Source organism: Lynx canadensis, chromosome B3, assembly GCF_007474595.2.
Source record: "Lynx canadensis isolate LIC74 chromosome B3, mLynCan4.pri.v2, whole genome shotgun sequence".
In the NCBI taxonomy this organism is placed as follows: Eukaryota; Metazoa; Chordata; class Mammalia; order Carnivora; family Felidae; genus Lynx; species Lynx canadensis.
In genome coordinates, this window is record NC_044308.2 from 6,115,109 (window position 1) to 6,135,660 (window position 20,552).

Sequence of the window (20,552 nt, forward strand, 5' to 3'; positions counted from 1 at the left end):
GGAGAGACTATACTACCAGAGAAGACAAAGGCCCCAAAAGTCCAGGGCTGGACACACTGAGGGAGATAGATGGCATTAGGTGAAACTGGTGGAGGACCTCAGGCAAAGGACCGTCTGCGGTGACCTTGCAGAAGAGGGGTTAATGTCTCTATGTGTGGGGGTTGGCAAGGGGGCATTGCAGCTTTAGGAGACTCCTTTAAGTGGCCCAGCCAGACAGGATCGCTTTGGGGTTAGGAGTCAAAGAGACTGGTTTGGGGGCAGTCTGGTTTTGGTTTTGGGGCACCTGGGTGGCTCAGTCAGTTGAGCATCTGATTCTTGGTTTTGGCTCAGGTCGTGGGTTCAGGCCCTGTGCCGAGCTCTATGGTGGAAGTGTGGAGCCTTCTTGGGATTCTCTCTCCCCTTCTCTCTGCCCCTCCCCTGCTCGTGAGCATTTGCTCTCTCAAAATAATAAACTTAAAAAGAGAGACAGACTTGGTTTTGGACCTCAGTTCTGACCCTGTGTGTGTGTGTGTGTGTGTGTGTGTGTGGCTTGGGACCTATAACTTTTCTGTGCCTCATTGTCCTGATCCCGAAAACGAATGTGCCAGTAATATTGGCAGCCCATGAAGTTATGGGGAGTCACTACAGCCCTCCTCGTGTGGCCATTGCTTATTTATCTCTTTAAGAAGGCTCCACAACCAATGTGGGGCTTGAACTCACAACCCTGAGATCAAGAGTCGGATGCTCTACCTACTGAGCCACGCAGGTGCCTAAACATGTGGTCATTCATGCTTCTTTCCTCCTCTCTCCGCTGGCCCACAGCTGATTCGCGGTGACTGACCATTGCTATCACCCAGGCCCCAGGGATCCCCGTGGGATTTCCCGCAGCTACTCAATCTGGCTCAGGGGTGCCTCTTTCCTCTGCTCCTCTCGGGCCCTGGCAGGTGGGTAGGGGGTGGGGGCGGCGGCCCCCTGGAGAGCTGCTACAGCAGCTGGATCCAGCTTGCAGGAGGCAAACCCACCCCGGGCCTTGCTGCTACTACACCCCCTGTTGCCTCCTCAGAGACACTTGCTGGTCCATTTACTCTTTTGTTGGGGGGGAGCGGGGGGACAGGGGCAAAGCAGGGGGAGGAAGCAATCCGCATTGGGCACCTACATTCAGCATGGCGGCGTCTCTCTCAGGGAACACGGGAGATTTCACAGCTCCGTCCATTCGTCAGCCCAAGCCCACCAGCCACCCCAGCATGGTGACACCTTTACTGGGTGGCAGTGGTGGCAGTGGATGGGGGCACCTCCTCCCCTACCCCGGGCCCCAGCCCACCCCGAAACTGGACTGGTTCAGGCGTGTGGGGAGGTGACTAGGCTGGGGCTTCCAAGGGCCCCTCCTAAATAGGCAGCTCCTGAAGGTGGAGGGGCAAGGTCTACTCCCAGTGAAACAGGGAGCCCCCCCACCCCCCTCCCTGCTGAGGAGCTGGGACAAACTGATCACCTTCTCTTCCGCACGATGAAATCGGAATAATGATACCCACCTAAGCAAGACCCAGAGATACTAAGCCCGGCACTTAGTAGGCCTTTAATTAACAACAGCAGCCATGATGATGACGATGGGGGATTATTAGGCCTGCAAATGGCCAATGGCAGAGTCTCCGGGATGTTTTTTGCTGCAACATCACCAGCATCCGCTTAGAGCTCTTACCCTAATGTGGGTTAACAGAAGTTAAGCCTATTATATTCAACGGCCTCTTTAAAATTTTCAATACAAGTATTCCAGGTGCATGGAAAGGAAATAGAACAGTAGAGAAAAGGACATCCGTCCATCCCCAGAGACAGGCTTCCAACACAGAGTTCCAGAAACTCTTCATATAGAAGCATATGCTTAGGACTGACTTCAATACACACAGGTAAGATCGAGCTCTATTGCCTGTTCTGCAGTGTATTCTCCTCAGGCAACAAACACGCTGGCCAACTTCCTGGATCAGTTTATACAGAGAGCTCTGCCACAGTGATTTTTTCGACTGTCTAATATTCCACAGTATGAATGGCCCACAGGTTCATTTCCATTGTCTTATACTCTCAAAGAGAAACGCTCTGACGAACATCCTTGTACAGACTTCTTGGGAAATTTTTGCATATATAACCGTAGAGTGAATTCCTAGCAGTGCAATTTGCTTGTGGCTGAGTATATATATGTCTTTTACATTGTGATAATGCCACATTTCAGAAAATACTGTACAATTTACATTTTCCAGCCAACAGTGTTTGACAGTGTCTTCAAATAGACACATGATGATAGAGAGAGGCCCCAAAATAGCCAGCTGTGTGAGATCCGGGGGCCCGCTGAGAACAGGCCTGTTGTCCCAAGGGCAACGCCCAGTGGCTTCCTCCTGTCTGGGCTTGTGCATGCCGGTGGCCCAGGGGGACCCTGAGTCAGAGGGGGGTGGGGGCCACAAGGGTGCTGGGAGCAGAGGGCGGACCAGCATGGCTAGAGTCCCGCCTGAATGGTTTCCTGTGGCCATTGTCTCTGCCCCGCCAGGTCTCCTTGCGGGGAGTCTGTTTAGGGGCCTGCGGAGAGGGGGTTGGGCAGGAGGAAGAGGAGGGTGCAGTCCTTGCCAAAGGCACCCAGGAATGTGTCGCAAGAGGGAGAGAAAGAGGAAGGCGGGGGGGGGGGGGGATCTCATCCCTGGGAGAGACGGGACGTCAAGAACCCCTGACTAATGAATAGTGAGTGTGCCCTTGAACCTCACTGGGCTTCGCCATTCTCAGGCACAGAACAAGAGCTGAGACACGTCTGAGCCCAGCTGCACGGGGACGGCGGCGGTTCATCTCAGACACTTTGACAGGCCGGGCCTTTTCCCTGCATAGCTCAGGTCCGCCTCCCAGCTCCCCTGGCAACAGCACAGCGGCACTGGCTCCCAGGTCCAGGCCCTGCCTGCTGTGAGCGGGAGGAGGGAGGAAGAGGAGCACCAAGGGGAGGACAGCTGGGGAGAGGGAGTCGTTAACTCCTAGAAGGCTGGAGCCCCTTGCTTTGGCCACCTCGCAGACTGCTGCCCTCGGTCCTCTGGGGCGGACGTACGGAGAGCAAAGAGCTTCTGTCTGCTGGAGGCCTGGTCAGAGTACCGCAGACCTGAAACAGGCACGTGGTGTGACAAGGGCAGAAACGGGGGCCCGCTGGCCAAAGGCAGAGGCCCCTCCCGGCAGGATGGACGGTCAGGGCGCGTGTCCCCAGGTCCTTTGCCAAGTCCTAGGTGGGCACGGGTAGGGGTGGAGCTTGCCCCTTTGCCCAGGGCCGCCTCCTCCATCCTGGCCCCTGCCCGCTGCAGCCTCAGGACAGCGGCTCCCGCAGCTTCGACTTCTGCTTGATGTGACCATCTCCAGTGTCCTGGAGTGGCGTGGCTCTGGATTCTGATCTCGTGCCCTTGGCAAGACCCGCAGTTTTCCTCTCTGTCTCCATTTTCGGAGAAGCTGAAAAGAGGCTGTCCCATCACACTTCACAGGACAATCTAAAGACAAGAGAAATAACATGTGAGAAGGAGCTTTGCACTCTGGGGAGGAAGGTGTCCTATAAATCTCATTCAGGTATTATTAGGGCTGAAAGTAGGTACTTCTGCTCCCTGGGGCTGGGGGGAGGTGCTCACTGAAGGTTGTGTCAGAACCTCCCCAGCACAGTAGGACTGAAACTCAAAGGCAAGGGGTCAGGAAAGACAATGGTTTATGGTTTATGTCTGTGGCCTCTACTGGGAGGTAAAAGACAGCGACTGTATAATTTCAAGGTGTTTTACCCGTATTCTACCCCCCACTGCAACTTAATGAGAAAGGTGTGGTTATTCCCATTTTGGACATAAAGAGACAGTCTCAGAGAGGTAAAGGGCTGGCCCAAGGTCATGCTGGCCATATAAGGGCCTGAGCCCATGCTGACCTGACGCTACGGCCCACACTTGTGCCCACACGGTGACACAGCCACCTGGCTGGGGGTGCTGGGGAGAGGGGCCAGCCATTGGGAGATAGTGTCTTCCCCATGGACTGTTTCTGGGGGCTTTGGCTTCTAAGTCTAAAGGCCCTGGCCCAGGGAAGTAGGACGGGCCGGGTCCCCAGAACACTGCAAAGCCGCCCAAGGGGCCAGCAGCTGGCAGTCAGAGGCACATGGGCAGACACCAGTCAGAGAAAAGGGGAAGAGAAGAGGAGGCTTCCGGTAAGAGGCCGGGAACAAACTCAGCTGACAAGTGTGCTCTCCAGCGCGCAAGTCTTGCTCCAGGGCGGGTCACCTCCCAGCTTCATGACACTTGCCAGCAGTGAGCTGGGTATTCATTTTTGTAGCCTCGGGGTGAAGGTGCCTCCCTGCATCCCAGGGCAACTTGAAGGGAACCAAGTTGGTTGGGTTTCCTGTGAGCCAGGGGGCTGGGTGGGGCGGGGGGGGGGGGGACTGCTGGCAGGCAACAGAGGAGAAAAAGCAGGGAGAACTTCCAGATTATAAAACGTCACAGCTAAAAGGGACCTTAGATGCCATTCTATCCAATGCTGCTTTTCCAGCTCCAGAAAGGGAGCTGGTTCACCTAAGACTCTGCAGCAGGAAGATGGACTGCAGGCCAAGTCTCTGACTTGCAGCTAAGTGGGGCTGTATCTCCCCATGCCCTTGTCACTCCACCAGGCCGCCTTGGGCCCTTAAAGGCAGGGATTTTACGCAATGAGGCAAAAAAGAAGGACCAGGTAAGAGGAGCTCCTGTTGGCAAAGGGGTGGCTTCGGGAAGCCTTGAGGCCAGAAGCCTTCCTGAAAATGAGAGAACGCTCTCCACACCACCGCCACCACCACCCTCCCGATACTCCACAGCCAGTCACCGCCAGGATCCTCTCCTGCTGATGACAAAACAGGCAGGAGGAAATGGATCTGAATGCAGACAGGCCCCTAATCCTGACCCATGATGTTTCTGAGAAGAAGGGACAGGAAGGAGGCCAGCTCTAAGGGATGTAGGGAGGGTAGGGGCTACCAGAAGCTTGTCCCCACAGAGCCTGGTGGCAGAGCTACAACCAGGGCAGGGCCTCGAACTGGAAAGGACCTCAGCTCCCTGCCCTTTGTCGCCGGCTCCTCTGCCAGGCGGGGCCACGGCACCCCATGCCAGGCAGACCTGACCTGCTCAGAACGCAAAGGAGATAGAGGGAGCCCGCACCCTACAACCTTGTCAGCAACTGCCCTCGAGGGAAGTCTGTGCACTTGCTGATGAACAGACACGTGATGGAGCAGAAAGACACAAAGACAAATGAACTTATTCTGGCCCAGCTGTGCCCTCCTCCCTGGGCTGATGATTTGGGTCAGCTGCCATTCCGACTGGCCGGTGCCCACGGTTAAATATTCCGTATATCACCGCTGTCCTCCTCCCTCAAATCCCAGCCATATCACCTGACCCTGAGGAGCTCGACGCCGTCATACCTGCCCTGTACCTAGGGGAAAGGGAGAAGGAAAATGAACCCTATCGAGGGTTTCCTGTGTACTTAGCCCTCCTCATTACAACTCTATAGATGGGGATCATTATTCCCATTTTACAGATGAGAGTTTAGAGACTCGGAGACATTTAGGGGACTGCTGCACAGTAATGCCAGAAGCAGAGCCTCTGCCCCCAGCACCTCTCCCTCTGTCCCGCCTCTCCAGCTAAGTCCCAGGCTGGGGCCACCCTGTCCTGAGGTGCCAGAAGCCGCCCGAACCACGTGGATTTGTGCTCAGCATCTCTGCCTCAATTTCCTATCTCCCCAAGGCTCTCTCAGGGCTACTCAGTCTAAGCTGGTGAGCAAGGGAGGCATACTGCTCAGCATATTTGATTAGTTCTAGAACAAATGCGTATCTTTGGACCCCGACAGGTTGCCGGTGGGGGGCGGGGAGGAATTCCTACCACTTATGGATGTCTTTTTCTAACTGGGAAACGGGAGCCAGAGGACTTAGGAGGCTGGGGGTAAGGGTGGGGACAGCCACCAAACAATAAAACCTTCGCCACGCAGAAATGGCTGGAGAGCCTTGGTCTTGGGAATCTTCCTCCTGAGGAACAAAGAACAAGGTGACGCCGGCCTGGGCCCTGCCACTCCACCGGGCACCGCTCATGCCGGGTCCAGCCTCAGGAGGGGGAACCGCGCTTGGAATGTGATTCCCTGGCTTTGCGTGACGCTCGGTTAGCAGAGTGCGACTCCCAAGATCCCCTGTCACCTCCTAAAGCCTCTGCCAGCCCGCCCCCCAGCACCACGCTGATCACCAGATTAAGGAGCTCAGGGCTACAGCTGAGGCAGCTAAAACCCGGGAGGGCGGCGTGGGGAGGGGCAGGGAGGGCAGCGGGCAGCGTCCCAAGGCCCTGCCTCCCCTGTCTCCCTCCCCCACTCCTACTGTGGGTCCTTTTCTGTGTTCCTGCCATGAGCTCTAATCTCTGCGCTCTTCCTCACTGAGCTTCCGACATCCTCCCCCTACAGATACCCAGCTGGAGCTGGGACAGCCCCGGAGCCCAGGAGAGGGTAGGACGGGAGAAGTGGCAGGGAGCGGCAGCCAGGGTATTAGGAGTGAGCGTGCTGGGCCGTGCAGACCGGCTGCAGCCACATGGGAGGGAAGGAAGGTGGGCGCTGGGAGGCAGGCCCAGAGCCTCCCTGCCTGGACTGAGAGCCACCTAAGGGTAATCCCAGAGGCTCCCTGTGGGTCCCTCTGGGCGGCTGCCGGACTCCAGGGCAAGGCGCCTCCCATATACCGGAGGGGAGAGCAGGAGGAAGTGCCAGAGGCAGGGGAGGCTGGCAAGGGCCAAGGGAAGGAATGTGGACACTCAAAGCTCTTCCCCAAGACCCCCCAGCATTTCCTGAACCAAAGTCATCCCAAGTCATTTAAATCACAAACACAGGAAAAAGAGTTCCCTTCTGTAGGCAGGGTGTCACCAGATCTGTAACAAATGAGATGGGATGGGTCCATCCAGGATAAAGACCCCACAGGAAGGAACTGGAGGTTTTGGCACAGGGCTTTTTGGACTGTGAGCACCCCAGGCTCGGGGTGCTTCTGACCCGGGAGCGGTGGCGAGAGGGCAGGGCCAGTGGGGCTGAGGGGGGTGAAGGCCGCGGAGGGCCTGGGAGCCAGACCGCCTGGTCACTGGATCCTGAGACCCCTGCACTTGCACACGAGGGGCCATGCCCCACGTCCCCCTCCACCTCTCAACGTTACTATGAGGAAACTCTGACGGCCCAGTTCCGCAGGCTTCCAGCCCCTTCTCGACCCTGTCCCCCATGCCAGGGCCTGCAGGGGGCGACCCGGACATACCCGGGGCACGGCCAGCAGCTGCTCTCCCTTCAGCTTCTCCTTTGCTGCCACCGCCAAGCTCCCTTCTGCTGGATGGGGGCAGGAGAAGGGCTTGGGTTGCTAACGGGGGGGTCTGTGAGAGCCCAGGAAGAGACACTCTGCCAGCTCCTGATTCCCCACCCGCTCCCAAAACCGAGGTCCACGCTCCAGTGTCAACGGGAGTGAAATCTTTCCCACGATGCCCTCCTTCACCCCTGGCCGGAATTCACGGGTCCCATCCCTGTCCTTGGGCTAAATCGGCGAGTGCTAAATCAACACAGCTTTGCAAAGCTCACCGTCACAGACATTCTGAGCTATAAGGAACCAAGAGATTTCGGAAGTACAACTCACTCATTTTGCCGGTGAGAACACTAAGATTCAGGGTGTCGGGGAGAATTGGTCTGCCCGAGGTCACAAAGCAAGCCAGTGGCAAGGACATGCCTCGCGCCTGTCTTCCCGACCCCTTTCCCGTTCAGGGCCTGAAAGAGGGCTTCTCCATCATATCCCAAATAATATCCTGGCCCAACTGTGGGCGGCGGGGGTCTGGGGCCAAGGGAGGCCGTAATGCGATAAGCAGACTGGCCATCTGGCTCGGGGACGGAGGAGAGCCCAGACTGGCCGCTTCTGCTGCCCGTCCCGAGGGGCCCCGTGTCACGAGAGACAGACTGCCAGATGGACAGGCACTGGCTTGGGTCTGGGTGGAAGCCAGTGAGTTCCCTGTAGTCAGAGCTAACCAACTTTCAGACGTGCTAGGGTAAGAACGGTGGGGGGGTACAGGGAGCAGAGCCAGGCCCCCCAAAGGGCAGAGAGACAGAAAAGCAGGATGAGGACGCCGAAATTCCCACCCAGGCTCAGAGCCCGGCTCCCCAGGTAGGCCCGGCCCAGCTCAGCTCCACCGCCACAAACAGGTCCCCCTCCCGGGGAAAGGCAAACACATCCCCCCTGGCACCTTCTCAGACATGCATGCAAAACTAATTAACATGGGGAGACATGCGAGCAGCCGGCCAGCTCCACACCCTCGAGTCCACGCAAACAAGGCGAGCCCTTGTCCAGGGGACGTGCACAAAGCTTTGTTGCTAATTTAGGCATCTGTCTCTGTCTGGCCTGGTCCTCCTGCCTGTGCTGGGGTTTTTCCCAGCCCCTCGGACAATGCTGGGAACGGGCCCGCCGATCCCTTATTCAAATCACACCCAGGACAATGAGCTCATTGTGCAGGCCACAGAAAAGGGGATGCTGGGGGGGGGGGGGGGGTGGTGTGTAACGGGGCATCAGGAGTGGAGAAGGGTAGGGGGTGGTGAGGAAAATGGGAACCCAGGAAAGTGTTTACTAACACAGCCCCTGCAGCTGCTTGGGCCCCTCTCCCCTCCCCCGCCTGGCTGGCAGCTGGGGAGAAGTCCTAGGACTCAGAGGTGGGGGCCCCAAGAATGGATGAGGGGCCTTGTATCCACCGGGCCAGCAGTCAGCAAAGTCTGGCTCAAACCTCCACCTTTGACAGTCTATAGCCGCCCCTGCATGTTCACGGCCAGACACGTTGTTTTTATAGATTGGTTCCGAGGGGGGGGGGGGGTTCTTTTTATTTCTTTCTGCAGACGAGCAGTGTTAACGTACAGATCCAAGCTGCAGAGGAGGAGACGGGGCTGGGGGGAGAGGTGCTGGCAGGCCGTGCAGGGTGGGACCTGCTGTCTCGGCCATTGTCTTCAGGCAACGTTTCATTTTCTCCTCCTTCCCAGCTAATAAATTAGAGAGGAGATGGTGAGCTGCGAAGGGACAGGCTCCCCACGGACGGTGGACGGCAGGCGGGCGGGCGGGAAGGCGAGTCTGTGAGCTCACGGCAGATGGGGCTCACCCAGCCTCGAGGCTGCTCACACCGCACCTGGTCAGACACTCCCATGCATCCCCACACAATGAGCCCCATTAAGAAAACCACGCGCACACACACGCGCGCGTGACATGGACGTGTGCGTGTGTGTACACATGTATACGCACATCTATAGAAATCTCCCGAGGTCCCCGAGGGGGGAGATCTGGGGCTCTGAAATGCCCTCCCTGCTACCAACAACCCCCAGCTCCTTGTCGCAGTGAGCGGCCCAGACAGGCCGATGTAAACAGACACACACAGCCTGACACTGACACGCAGACACAAAAAGAAACACACCCACCCAGAGGCAGCCCCAGACACACACGCTGACAATAGTGTAATGAATGCAGGACGGGACGGCATTCAGTCAAAAGCCCACATCGCTGCTCGCCCAGCACCGGGGGTGGCTGCAAGGTTATGGACAGGCTGCGAGCCAGCTCTTGACGACCTGCTCCTTTGCTCCGTCTCCCAGGAGTGCGGACTACACGGGAGGCGAAGTAAGAATACGATTCCAGGCATCCAGATGGAAGCAAATGCCCCACGAGCCAGAAAAGTTCGGAACCGGTCTCAGCCCTTAGTCAGGCTCGTCTGAACTGCCCTGAGGATTTTTTTCTTTAATACTGAAAGAGAGGTGTTCAAAGTCATATTAACTCTCCTGCATTTTAAGATGGTGTGGCTTAAAGTCAGGGCAAAGTGGAACCTCGTGGGCATTGTTTTCACAAGCAGCAGAACCCACAGGTTGGGGTGATCTCCTCTTTTCAGTTAAAATAATTTTGAGCAGGGTATATAGGATGCAGAGGAACACGAAGGGTTTACATCTCAGAGACCCAGTAAAAAGTGCTTCTAAGGATACAGGGAAGGGGTGACCCCTTCTGCACTGGCCCAGCACAGCAGAAATGCATTAGGCTCAACCATATGAAAGTACCGATATTTGACTGTTTTAGATCGATAAAAAAGAAATTTCATATAGGTCAACTTAAGTAGGCAGCTGGTCCAAGAACCATCAGGGGATTTTCCTTTTTATTTCCTCCCCAAACTGGGTTCTTTTATTCCTGAATCAGGAAAAACAAAACAAAACAAAAAAAAAAAAACCATAACCCAAGACCCAAATCGACCTTGGATCACCCATCTACAGCCACATAACCGCATCGTGCACAGAGTCTGGAGCAGCCGCTGGAATGAACTGTGGATACGCACACGCACGCGTACGCATGCACACACACGCACACACAACCCACGGCCTGTGTCAGGCCAGGACCCACCTTCGGAATCTTCCACCGGGGCTCCCGCTTCTTCGTTCCCTGTCTTCTGATTCCGGAATGTGTCCTGGAGGGGACAGAAGGAACATGAGAGAACACGATGGAAAACGGGACAACCATGCTCTTGGCTTCTCCTCTGGAGGAGTGTCAGGGGCTAGCGTGGGAGACTATGCACGCACTTTGTCCTGGAGGAAATGTCAGCTTCAGAGCTTCATCTCTGAAGCACCGCTGTCAACTGGCTACCAAATGTAAACCCAAGGCCAGTCTCTGTGCACATGACATTCATTCAGACTACCTCTAAAGAGGCACAAGGGAAGCCAGAAGGGTGCTGAGGCCACCCTGGTGTAGGGAAGGCCCACTCCTTGCCAGCATCTGGATATCCATGTGTCCAGTCCTGGGAAATCACTCTCCAGAACGTCTCTGGGTTCCCATGGGAGGAAAGCGGAAGGTTTTGGAAGCAGAGTCAAGAACTGTTCTGTATCCCACTATCTGTTTCTTGCCCACCGAGGAAAGCCTGCTTCACATACGCTCATCCTACGCCATCAGTAGCAGGTGGGTGGTCCATACAGGAGCCGAGGGGAAGATACGTCCACTGAGAGTCTTCTAGTGGCCAAGGACCTGGGGCTCCATTCAAAGACCTGGAGCCACCTTCCATGCAGATGGAGACGGCATGGTCCCTCCTACATCTCTGACAAGTACTTTAACCAAAAATACCATGTAAGTTCTAGATTTATCTCTCTAAACACACACACGTACATGCATGCATACATGCACGCACGGGCGCGCGCACACACACGCACCCACACTGACTTCAACAAGAAAACCACCAAAGCAATAGTAATAAAATAAATAAATTATTTAAATAATTAAAAAATAAAATAAAATAAAATAAAATAAAATAAAATAAAATAAAATAAATAAAATAAAATAAAACCTGTTTGGCCTTCCTGCTCCTGGGGCAAGTGACAGAATGACAGCCTGCGGTCTGCGCGTTAGGGCCAGTGGAGTCATTTGCAAGGCGGGCCCCAGCCTAGGGGCTATGTGGATGACTCTTCCAAACTCCAGCTGTGTTGACAGGAGGCATCTGGGTGCCCACTGCTGCTATAGGGCAGGCTTACCTGCCAGCCCCTGTGCTCAGGATCCAGTCTGAGCAGAACCAGGAGAGAATTCTGGCTTGGATGCCCCAAACAGTATCTGATTTCTTCCAAGGAGGAGAAACCTTCCGTACGTGAATTCTTCCAGATGTAATTTATTATTTGATTGCATTGAAGATGTTCCTTACCAACCTCACACACAAATCTCAATAGGTTCCTGCTATGCTGATTTCTAAGATCAAAGTTGTTCCTCAAACGAAGAAAAGGCAATTGGGATATCACAGTTCTATAAAGAACCAATGGAATCTGGAAAAGCAAAGTTCTGGCCCAGGCTAAATGGCAACTTCAGGTCACCACAGGCAAAGCATGAAATGACCTCTGACCCTGCTTTCCGAGGCTTCTGGGACTGGAAAGCCAGAAAGCTACAAACTGGTGAGAACTGTCATCCCCCCAGCACCCCTTCCCCCAGCCTGGCCTTCCCAACCTGGATGGCCAGATGAAATTCTGTATTACACAAGTTTAAATTGCTGAGCACGGGACTGTGGTTTGCTTCTCTGTATCCGCAAGGCACTGTCCAGAGCCCGACACATAGCGCTCGGTCAGTAAATGCTGAGTGGATAAATGAATGCAATAGCAAAAATATAGCCTGGCATGGGAAGACTTCCGATTCCTGAGCTCCGAGGTTCCGTGGCATAGTCCAGAGGTGCTAAAGTCCTGGCCAAGAGCCATCAGAGGTGAGAGCCCAGGGGAGGTACCTGCTCGGCTCAGGCCAGCCCGGTAGCCTCCCGCATGGATCTTGCACATGGTGGTGACAAGACCAGCTCCCTTAGCCTGCCCTCCACCCCTCTTATTCTCAGCCCCTACCATCTGACCTGCTCATCTGTACCCAGATTTCTGGCCCGGTCCTGCAGGAGTCTACCCTGCTGCTCCATCCCCAAACTTTTGTTGGGGAGTCCCTCCCCCGCTCAGCCTAGGAGACCTGTTTGGGTACAGTGAGGCTTCTCGGATGACTCCACTCCAAACTATTTCCTCCTCTCTTAACTCCCACAGTCTGAGTCAAGCCATCGACTCTTGAATGTGTGCTTTACTAGGCTCGTTTCTGCTTGGAGGGGCCAGGGAGCAGGTCTGGGGTTCTCCTGGGGTTCTCTCTGTACTGGAGCTTGGAGCTTATGCATGGTCAGTAAACACCAGGACTTATTCCAGAGACTGACAGAGAGCTGAGCCCCACGCCTCGTTGGCTGCTTTCCCTGCGCCTCCACACATTACCGATGTGCGGCACACCAGGGAGATGGTCCCCTATGGCACAGCCTTGCTGGCTCATGCGTGCTCAGCCCGCCTCCGCCCCCCAACACATATACACCCGTTCTCTAACAGCAGCGGATGGAGGGTGCAAACTGACATTCCTGAGTGCCACAAGCTCAGTATTACCATCCCCAATTTGACAGATGAGAAAACGGGCTCAGAGAGAGGTGAAATAACGTGCCCGAAAGGGTCTGAACTAGAGCAGACAGACCCCTGATGCCCATCGGGCCGCACGCACTGCTTCAAACCACCACGATCTTGAAACCTGCGATCCAATGACAAAAAAGAGAAAAACGAACCTGAAACAACTAAAAATGGGGTAAAGGAAGCTGCAGGCTCAATGTGGAAGGGGTGGCTGTAAACTTGAGCCTTTCCTCTCTATTAACACTCTCCCCAGCACTCCCCAAGGAAATGACATGCCCTCGGGGGCATCTGCCACCTCTCCTATCCCGGGCCACTGAACTCTGGGGACAGGAAGACGGTCTAGCATTCTCTGCTTAAGCACCAGACAAGACTGGACAGAGAAGTGGATCCCTCACCCCCCTCCAGAAGACTCAGTGCTATCTCAGGGGGATGTAACATTCTAGAAAACAGAGGCTCAGCCTCGCCCTGGGCAGGTATGATCCCTCGGCACCGTGGGCAGACTGGTGGACTTTGGCTAACCCCTGATTTTACAGAGTGAGGCACAGCCAGGCTACAGTTCACACTGACAACCAGGAGGAAGCCAGGGTTGGGTGGGACACTTCTCACCCCTCCTAGAGTCTCACCAAGGCTCCCGAGGGCCCAGCACTGAGCCCTCCTACTCACACTCTCCAGGTACACTGCCAGTCCAAAGCAGGAGGCACTTCGGAGCCACCTTCTAGTAACCCAGATGGGCTCATGCTGTTCCCCAAAGCCCAGGCAGACTCCTTGGGAGATGAGGGCCCACGGGGGGACCCAGACTACCGCCTACTCAAGGGCTGTAGCTTCTGAGACATTCCCCATGCAATCACCCCATGACATCTGGCTTAGAAAAACAAGGGTAGACCCTGGATTACATTTACCATTCTTTCTGCTCCCCAAAGAGACAGGCCTTAAAAGAAGATAAAGCATGCGCAGCGTTAGCACAGGACTCGGCACAGCATAAGTGCTCAATAAATGGTTCCTGTCACCATTATCAAGCGTCATTATGATTTCCTGACGGCCCATTCCTCACCTCCCAGGCTCGTGTGAGGAGCTGTCTTTTCATAAACTCAAGGCTTACTGAGGCTGGGAGACCATTAACGGAGTCCAGGGTTTCCGGGGCAGGAAACCGGAGTTTCTGACAGGAGAAGGGGGCTGGAAGCAAGGCTGGACCCATGGCCAGGAGTCCTCTGAGGTGAGAAGGCCCCTTTGCCCTCTGGCAGCAGGATGAGCCCAGCACCTCCCCAGAAAATCTCTCTGAAGACTCAAGGCTTGGCAGGGAGCCAGGGCAGGAGGCCTCTCGAAGAAGACGACGCTGGCTCTGAGCCAAGGCGCATCCCAGAAGCTTCAGCTCGCACAGAGCAGCACAGGCCGAGGGGAGGAGGGGCAGCCAGGAGAGGGGCAATGAGGAACCCTCGGGCCAAAAGAAACCTGCCTAAAGGGGGTTTAGTGTGAACTTGAGATGCACAGCCACCTTCCCATGCCCTGTGGTTTCCACACACCTGAGACACTACGAAATCACTATAAGCACAGGGACGCGGGGTGGGGAGGTGCTCTGCCCCCAGGACAACGCTCCTGTCACCTACATCTATGTCCACACAAACTCCATTCAAAGACTCCTGGGGGTTACCCACTGGTTTTCTTCCCCATCTCCTAAACTCCAAAAACAAAATGTTGCCTGTAGATTCAAGGCCTTCTGTCGCCAAGGACTGTGGGGTAACCCCCATTTAAGGGGCTGTACTAGGCACTTCTAAAAGCCCCATAAGACCTGAGCCTCCCGGTGGCCTCCAGCCTGGCGTTTCCATGGCCTTCTTCTATACAGAGAGCTCTCTTTGGCCAGGGACCTTCCAGGGACAGACGAAGATTCATTACTGAACTTCAGGCCTGGAAGAGATCTTAGCCCTCTAGTCTAGACCAATAAACTATGAGCTGCATGTATCATTTTAAACTTCCTAGAAACCACATTAAAAAGGAAGAAGAAACAGATCAAACTTATTTTAATGATGTTTTGTTTAACCCAGTATCATCGTTTCAGCTTGCTGCGCTGACCACATATCATGAGATCAACAGCGGTTAACTGGGCGGCCCAACTCTTGGCTCCAGCAACCTCCCCAGCTTTGGGAAGATGAGGTGGCCCAAGTATCTCTAAGGAGAGGGGAGCAGGGTCGGAAGGGGAGCCCCAAACTCCATCCCTACTGCTGGGCCCACCGGCCTTTCCTCCCAGCCTCCCAATTAATACCCGCCTACGAGACAGCTGAGTTTACGATAAATCAAATTCAGGGGGACGAGCGCAACACGAACCTGTTTGGAACAGGAAACCTGGAGGGGAGAAGAGATGGGTGTACTTGACATCACAAGCTCGGGAACAAAGACCAACAGAAAGGAACAGGAGGGAGGTTCGGCCTGACCTCTGCATTGGAGGCAGGTCTGGAGGAGGGCGTGCCGCCCCCAGTCCCGGCCACCCGGCTCCTTCAGGCTGCAAATACCCACGCTCCAGCACTGGGTCTGGTGAATTTTCTGCCGCGTCTCCCTGGAGGAACTACCCACAAAAGCTCCTCTCTGCTTTAGAAGGCAAGAACAAGTCGTGCATTTACCCGGTGCTTCTTACTCGGAGTCGCCATGCCAACACACAGTCATAATTACCGAGGAACGCGCCAATAGTGGCAGCATTGACAAAGACACTATATCAGGGCCTGTGAGCTAAGCAAGGTCAGGCTCCTCGCGCCCCCCCCCCCCCAGCTTCCTGCCCACTTCCTTTATTCCACTCTGATCCATCCCTTTCCCTTCATTCTTTCTCTCCCACCCAGATGGTCTCTTATTATATTTTCTCTGCAAAGAAAGGCACTACAGCTCAGTGTATAAAACACTTTTATAGCAATTAGGAGACAGGTTCTCCTTTGAGTCCCGATTTTAACTTGTGGGAAAAGTCACTTTAACACCCAGGCCTAGTTATCTGGCCGTGAATGGGGAGAGTATTTCGGACAGTGCCTATTCAGCAAGTGGGTGCCTGCCTTTAATTCACCTACTAAATTCAGAGGCTGCTACGTATCTAGTGGACTCCGAGATCTCCTTTATGAGCAGCACCGGAGGTACCAGAAACTCAGAGAAACAAAAGAAGGTTCAGATCAGACGGGGAGTTGGCTCTAATACCCTGAGAACAGCAGGGCCTGTATCTCCCCCCCAGGAAGGGTGCAAATCTCAGAAAAGGGGCCAGGAGCAGCTGAAGGGTGGGCTCTATCAGATTATAAAAAGATGGGTGAGATGGATGAGAACTATCAGCCTAAGTGACAAGCATCCTGAGGCCCCCAGTGAGACAAGGACATGCACCCATTTAAAATGAGAGGTCAAGAAAAGAAGGCAGACAGCCACCACCAGAGCCTGACACAAGAGCGCCCCAATTTCAGAACACCCAGTGCACCAACATCTGAACTTACAAAGGAGATAAATTGGACGCCGATGATTAGCATCACAAAATGATTATTCCCTTTGTAAAAGGCTTCACTGCAGGACTGCTTTAAATAGTGCATTTAAACCATGATCTGATTTGCTAAATTCGATTTATACACATCTACTGCCTAAGCTGGCGTGCGGCTGTATTTACATGTCTTCCCTTGGCACGGAGGAGGGGAGAGGCCAGCCATTATTTGGGGCCTTTAATCCTTGTAGACAGTAACTAATCTGGGGAGCTGAACCCTGTTTTTCTTCCACAGCTGGGGCTTTCGCTGTAAACTGGGCCTCAGCCCTGCTTTGCCTGGCCAGAGCCAGCCCAAAGATGATGGTCAGGATTTGGCCAGGATGTGTTGGAGCGTTTCTGCCAATAGGGGCTCCTCACCAAGAAGGAGACCCCCCTCTCCGCACCCAAGGATGACAACTTTCTGGTACAAATTTTCAGAGACTCTGGTCCGTGGCAGGCTCACTAAATGCATTCAGCACCTACAGTTATCATGCCAGGGTTCAAAGGCTGGCTACCTTTTGGGAGCCATGGAAACTTAGTAATCTGTGGAAGTTCTGGGGACCTGGTGAACTACATTCTGCTATTTGTACTTAAGCCACAGGAACCAAAGCTGGGCTGGCACAGAAAGGCTGGCTCTCCACCCCAAGACAAAAGAATGGGTCCACCAGGTCTCACGGTGACTGTGCCGGTGTAACGGGGAAACCTTCGTCAGTTACTCTAAAGGGACCTACGGCTCTCATTGACAGCACAGTCCTTCAGGAGAGACATGACTCCTTCCCACAACACCAACAACGTGACAGGACAGTTAGGGGCCAGACCACTGCCAAAAGGTCACACCACTTGCTAAAAGAGAGAAATCTAAGGAATTCATGGGCTCAGGGATGCAACATTCAAAAAACCAAGTCCCTTCAAAAAACAACTTAGAACCTCTCCCTCCACCACCCCCGCCACCATTTCCAAGAGCCAGAAGCTTAGTTTTTTAGAACCACGTATTCATTTACCAAATATTTACAGACATCCACAACGATGAGCCCGGCCCAGCAGTGGGAACGGAGGGAAAAGAAAGGAACAGACAGCATTCAGGTCCGAAGAATTTATGGAAGATGGAGGGGTCACCAAACATAACTGAACTATTTCACTGTTGAGAAACCCACTAAAACCTGCTCACGAAAGAATGGGAAACTGGGAATTGATTGGACTGGACCCCAGTTCTTGCTCTGCCAGCTAACTTTATGACCTTGGGGAAAATCACTTAACCTCTCTGGGTCTGGTTCCTCATCTGTGACATAAGCAGTTGACCTCCATAATAACCAAGCTTTAAATTTTCTATAAATCTTACAGAGGAAGAAATGTTCATATCCCTAAAAACCCTAATCAGCTGCTGCTTCTTCTTCTTTTTTTTTTTTTAACAAGGTTATAAATTGTCCCATTTTCTTCTTTGTCTTGGCTGCCAGGAGGCTCAGACCAATATTGAATACAACAGTTATTTTAGGCCAGGACTTCAGGCCAGGAGATTAGGGGCGGGGGGAGCAGGGTATGACAGGAGAGCTCTCATATGCGAGGTAGGGCTGTGCGGAGATGGGGCTTGGATTCAGGACAGACTCGGTGCTGGACAGATGAGATCACGATGGTGATGAATCCGTGTGTCTGTGCGTACGTATGCATGTGCAGAGCCTGTGGTTAAGAACTCAGACGTTCGGGCAGACAGCCCCGAATCCACATCTGGACTCTGCCACAACCTGGCTACAGCCAAAGTCACAAAGAGGGAATCGCCACCACTCTCCCTGTCAAGCTGAGGCCCGAATGCACGTGAAGTGCTTAGTACCCCGCCAGGTACGAAGCGAGGACTCAATACAAACACAAACGAACAGAACTGGAGTTTCTTAGTCACTGTACAAATGCCTTAGGACAGCGGTGGATCAATAGGGGCAGTTAGAGGTGGGGGGTGGGGGGAAGGGAACCGCGCTTAAATCATTCAATCGGTGGGAAGGGGGCCTCTGCGGGGCCACTGCTCGCTCAGACTTTGGGCCGAGGCCCGGGTGGAGGGCCGAGCTCGGAGGTGCTGCTCCTGTGCTGCACCCGCAGCACCGCCGGGTGGATGCGAACGGAGCCTCCGGGGCCGTCCTCGGGCCAAGCGCACCAGACGCGTGGGTTCCTCCGCTCCCGGCCCCTGATGTCCGCGAGCCCCGGACCGCAGCCGGTCCCGGGCAGGGCGGCCTGGTCCTGCTCGCCGCTCGGGCCTCGCGGTGTCGGGGGAGGAAAAAAAGCGGGCGTCGGCCATGCGCCTGACACGCCTCGAAAATAATGAAGAAGCGCGAGGCACGCGCGGTTCCGGACTCCGAGCCGGCGCCACCGCTCCGCCCCTACCCGCAGCGCGCGGCTGGGCGAGGAGGGCCCGGGCCGCACGCGTCTCTCGCGCGCGGCTCCGGCGGGAGCGCACGCCCCGGCCCGCCCGGGGCGCAGCAGCCGCGACGGAGGGCCCCGCGGCCGTCCGCGGGCCCGGCCTCCCGCCGTCACCGGCGGCCGGAGGGCCTTCGCCCGGAGCGCGGCGGCGGGGACGGCCGGGCGGGCGCGCTCGACGCGCGTTCCGCTCCTGTGGGCCGCGCCGCGACCTACCTCGTGCCCACGCAGCCATCTTGCCGCCGCTCCTCGCTCTCTCAAAATGGCCTCCCGGCCCCGCGGCGCCCGCCTCCCCGCCCGGCCCGGGGTCCGGTGTGCGCGGCCCCCCTCCCCGCGCCCACGCTCCGTGGCCGGCGGCACCGCGGAGTCCGAAGGCCGTAGGCCCACGCGGCGTCCCGGCGTACACGAGGCGCGGGTGCGGCCCCGCGTGCGCGCCGCTCAGCCCGCTCTCTGCAGCCCGGAGAGTGCGGCTGCGGCCCGGCTGCCGCGTGGCCGGCGGGAGGCCGCCGCGCCACCCCAGGTAGAAGGGTGAGGCTCCGGGGCTGCGCGCCTCGGACTGCCGCGGAACGCCGACGGGGAGAGCCCCCGGCGTCCAGGAGGCCGCGTCGGAGGCCAGAATCAGGGCCGCCTTTACTGGGCGCCTACTGGGAGCCCCACGCCGTGCTCCGCCGAACTGTAGCCCAGAGCCCAGAGTGCCTGTTAGGTGTGTGCTTAACGCCCGCTCCCGGCGTGTTGGGGAGGGACGCGGACGGGGATGACACCGGATCCGGGCCTAGGGAGGAGGAGGGGTTGCCTTTTGGGGGGACCAAGGTAAAAAACACAGACGCTCCACCGATCTGATGGTGGAATCTCCCAAACTCCGGACTGCCGGCCCGCGCGCCCGCTCTTGGCACCCCCGGGCAGAGCGAGGGTGCGGGCGTACAGCTCCTCTTCCCACACCCCGGCTCTGGCCACTCACCTTTCCACCCGCACGCCCTCCTACGAACGGTTGCTGACGGCAAGTTCGTGCCCGAGAAGAGGAGGGAGGCGCCTGCAGGGGAGTAGCTGTAAAACAGAAAGGAGACATCAGGCGCCCCCCACACCCACCTAGAAGCGTGCTGCGGCCCCCTCGGAGGCGGGGGTAGGGGACGCGCGTCCTCCAGGTCACGACAACAGCCCGGGGCGGCTGCTGGGCGCACACCGCATCTCAGTCTCGCTCGCCCAGGGCGCGAGAGGGAAGTCCAGTACTGGGTAAGGGGGTTCCGTCCCGGCCCCGGAGCTCCTTACCCGCCAGCGGGCCGGGCATCCAGCCACCCGTGAGGCGAGACACCTCCGTGCACCTAAGGCCAAGCGCATCGCGGAGAGCCTGCCGGCGACCGCCCTAGGACAGCCCCGGCTTCCCCGACAGCACAGCTCCCGAGTCCTGACGCTCGAACCCTGCCCGAACCGGGACCCCAGGCCATTTTCCGGAAGGCCAAATGTCAGAAATGCAGAACCCAAGCTAAAGTGGGCCTCCTGGCGGCGTCCTCTTGGCCTCGCAAGTCAATGTGGATCCTGCCCCCTTCAAATCTCTGAGGGCACTCGCATGTGCACTTCCCCGGCCAGCCGAGCAAGGAACTTACACCTGCCCCGACCCCCCTTCCAACAGGGTGCTCCCTGGAGTCCTAATACGTCTCCCAGTTCAGGACCAGTTGGTACGGCAGGCGCTGGGGAAAGACGGCAGCTGGTCAATTCTCCACAAAACTCTGGCCATTTATTGGTGCTTTCACTCTCTCCA

The 20,552-nt window shown here is 56.0% G+C and overlaps 1 long non-coding RNA gene across 1 annotated transcript; it reads right to left on the reverse strand.

Annotated features, from left to right (window-relative positions):
* Positions 1-1,540: 1,540 nt before the first annotated feature.
* LOC115516267 lies at positions 1,541-19,802 on the reverse strand. Its single transcript, XR_004343724.1, has 3 exons — positions 19,755-19,802; positions 10,388-10,451; positions 1,541-3,479 (listed from the first exon to the last, which is right to left on the reverse strand). It is a non-coding gene; the product is annotated as an uncharacterized LOC115516267 (long non-coding RNA).
* Between the last annotated feature and the right edge of the window lie 750 nt (positions 19,803-20,552).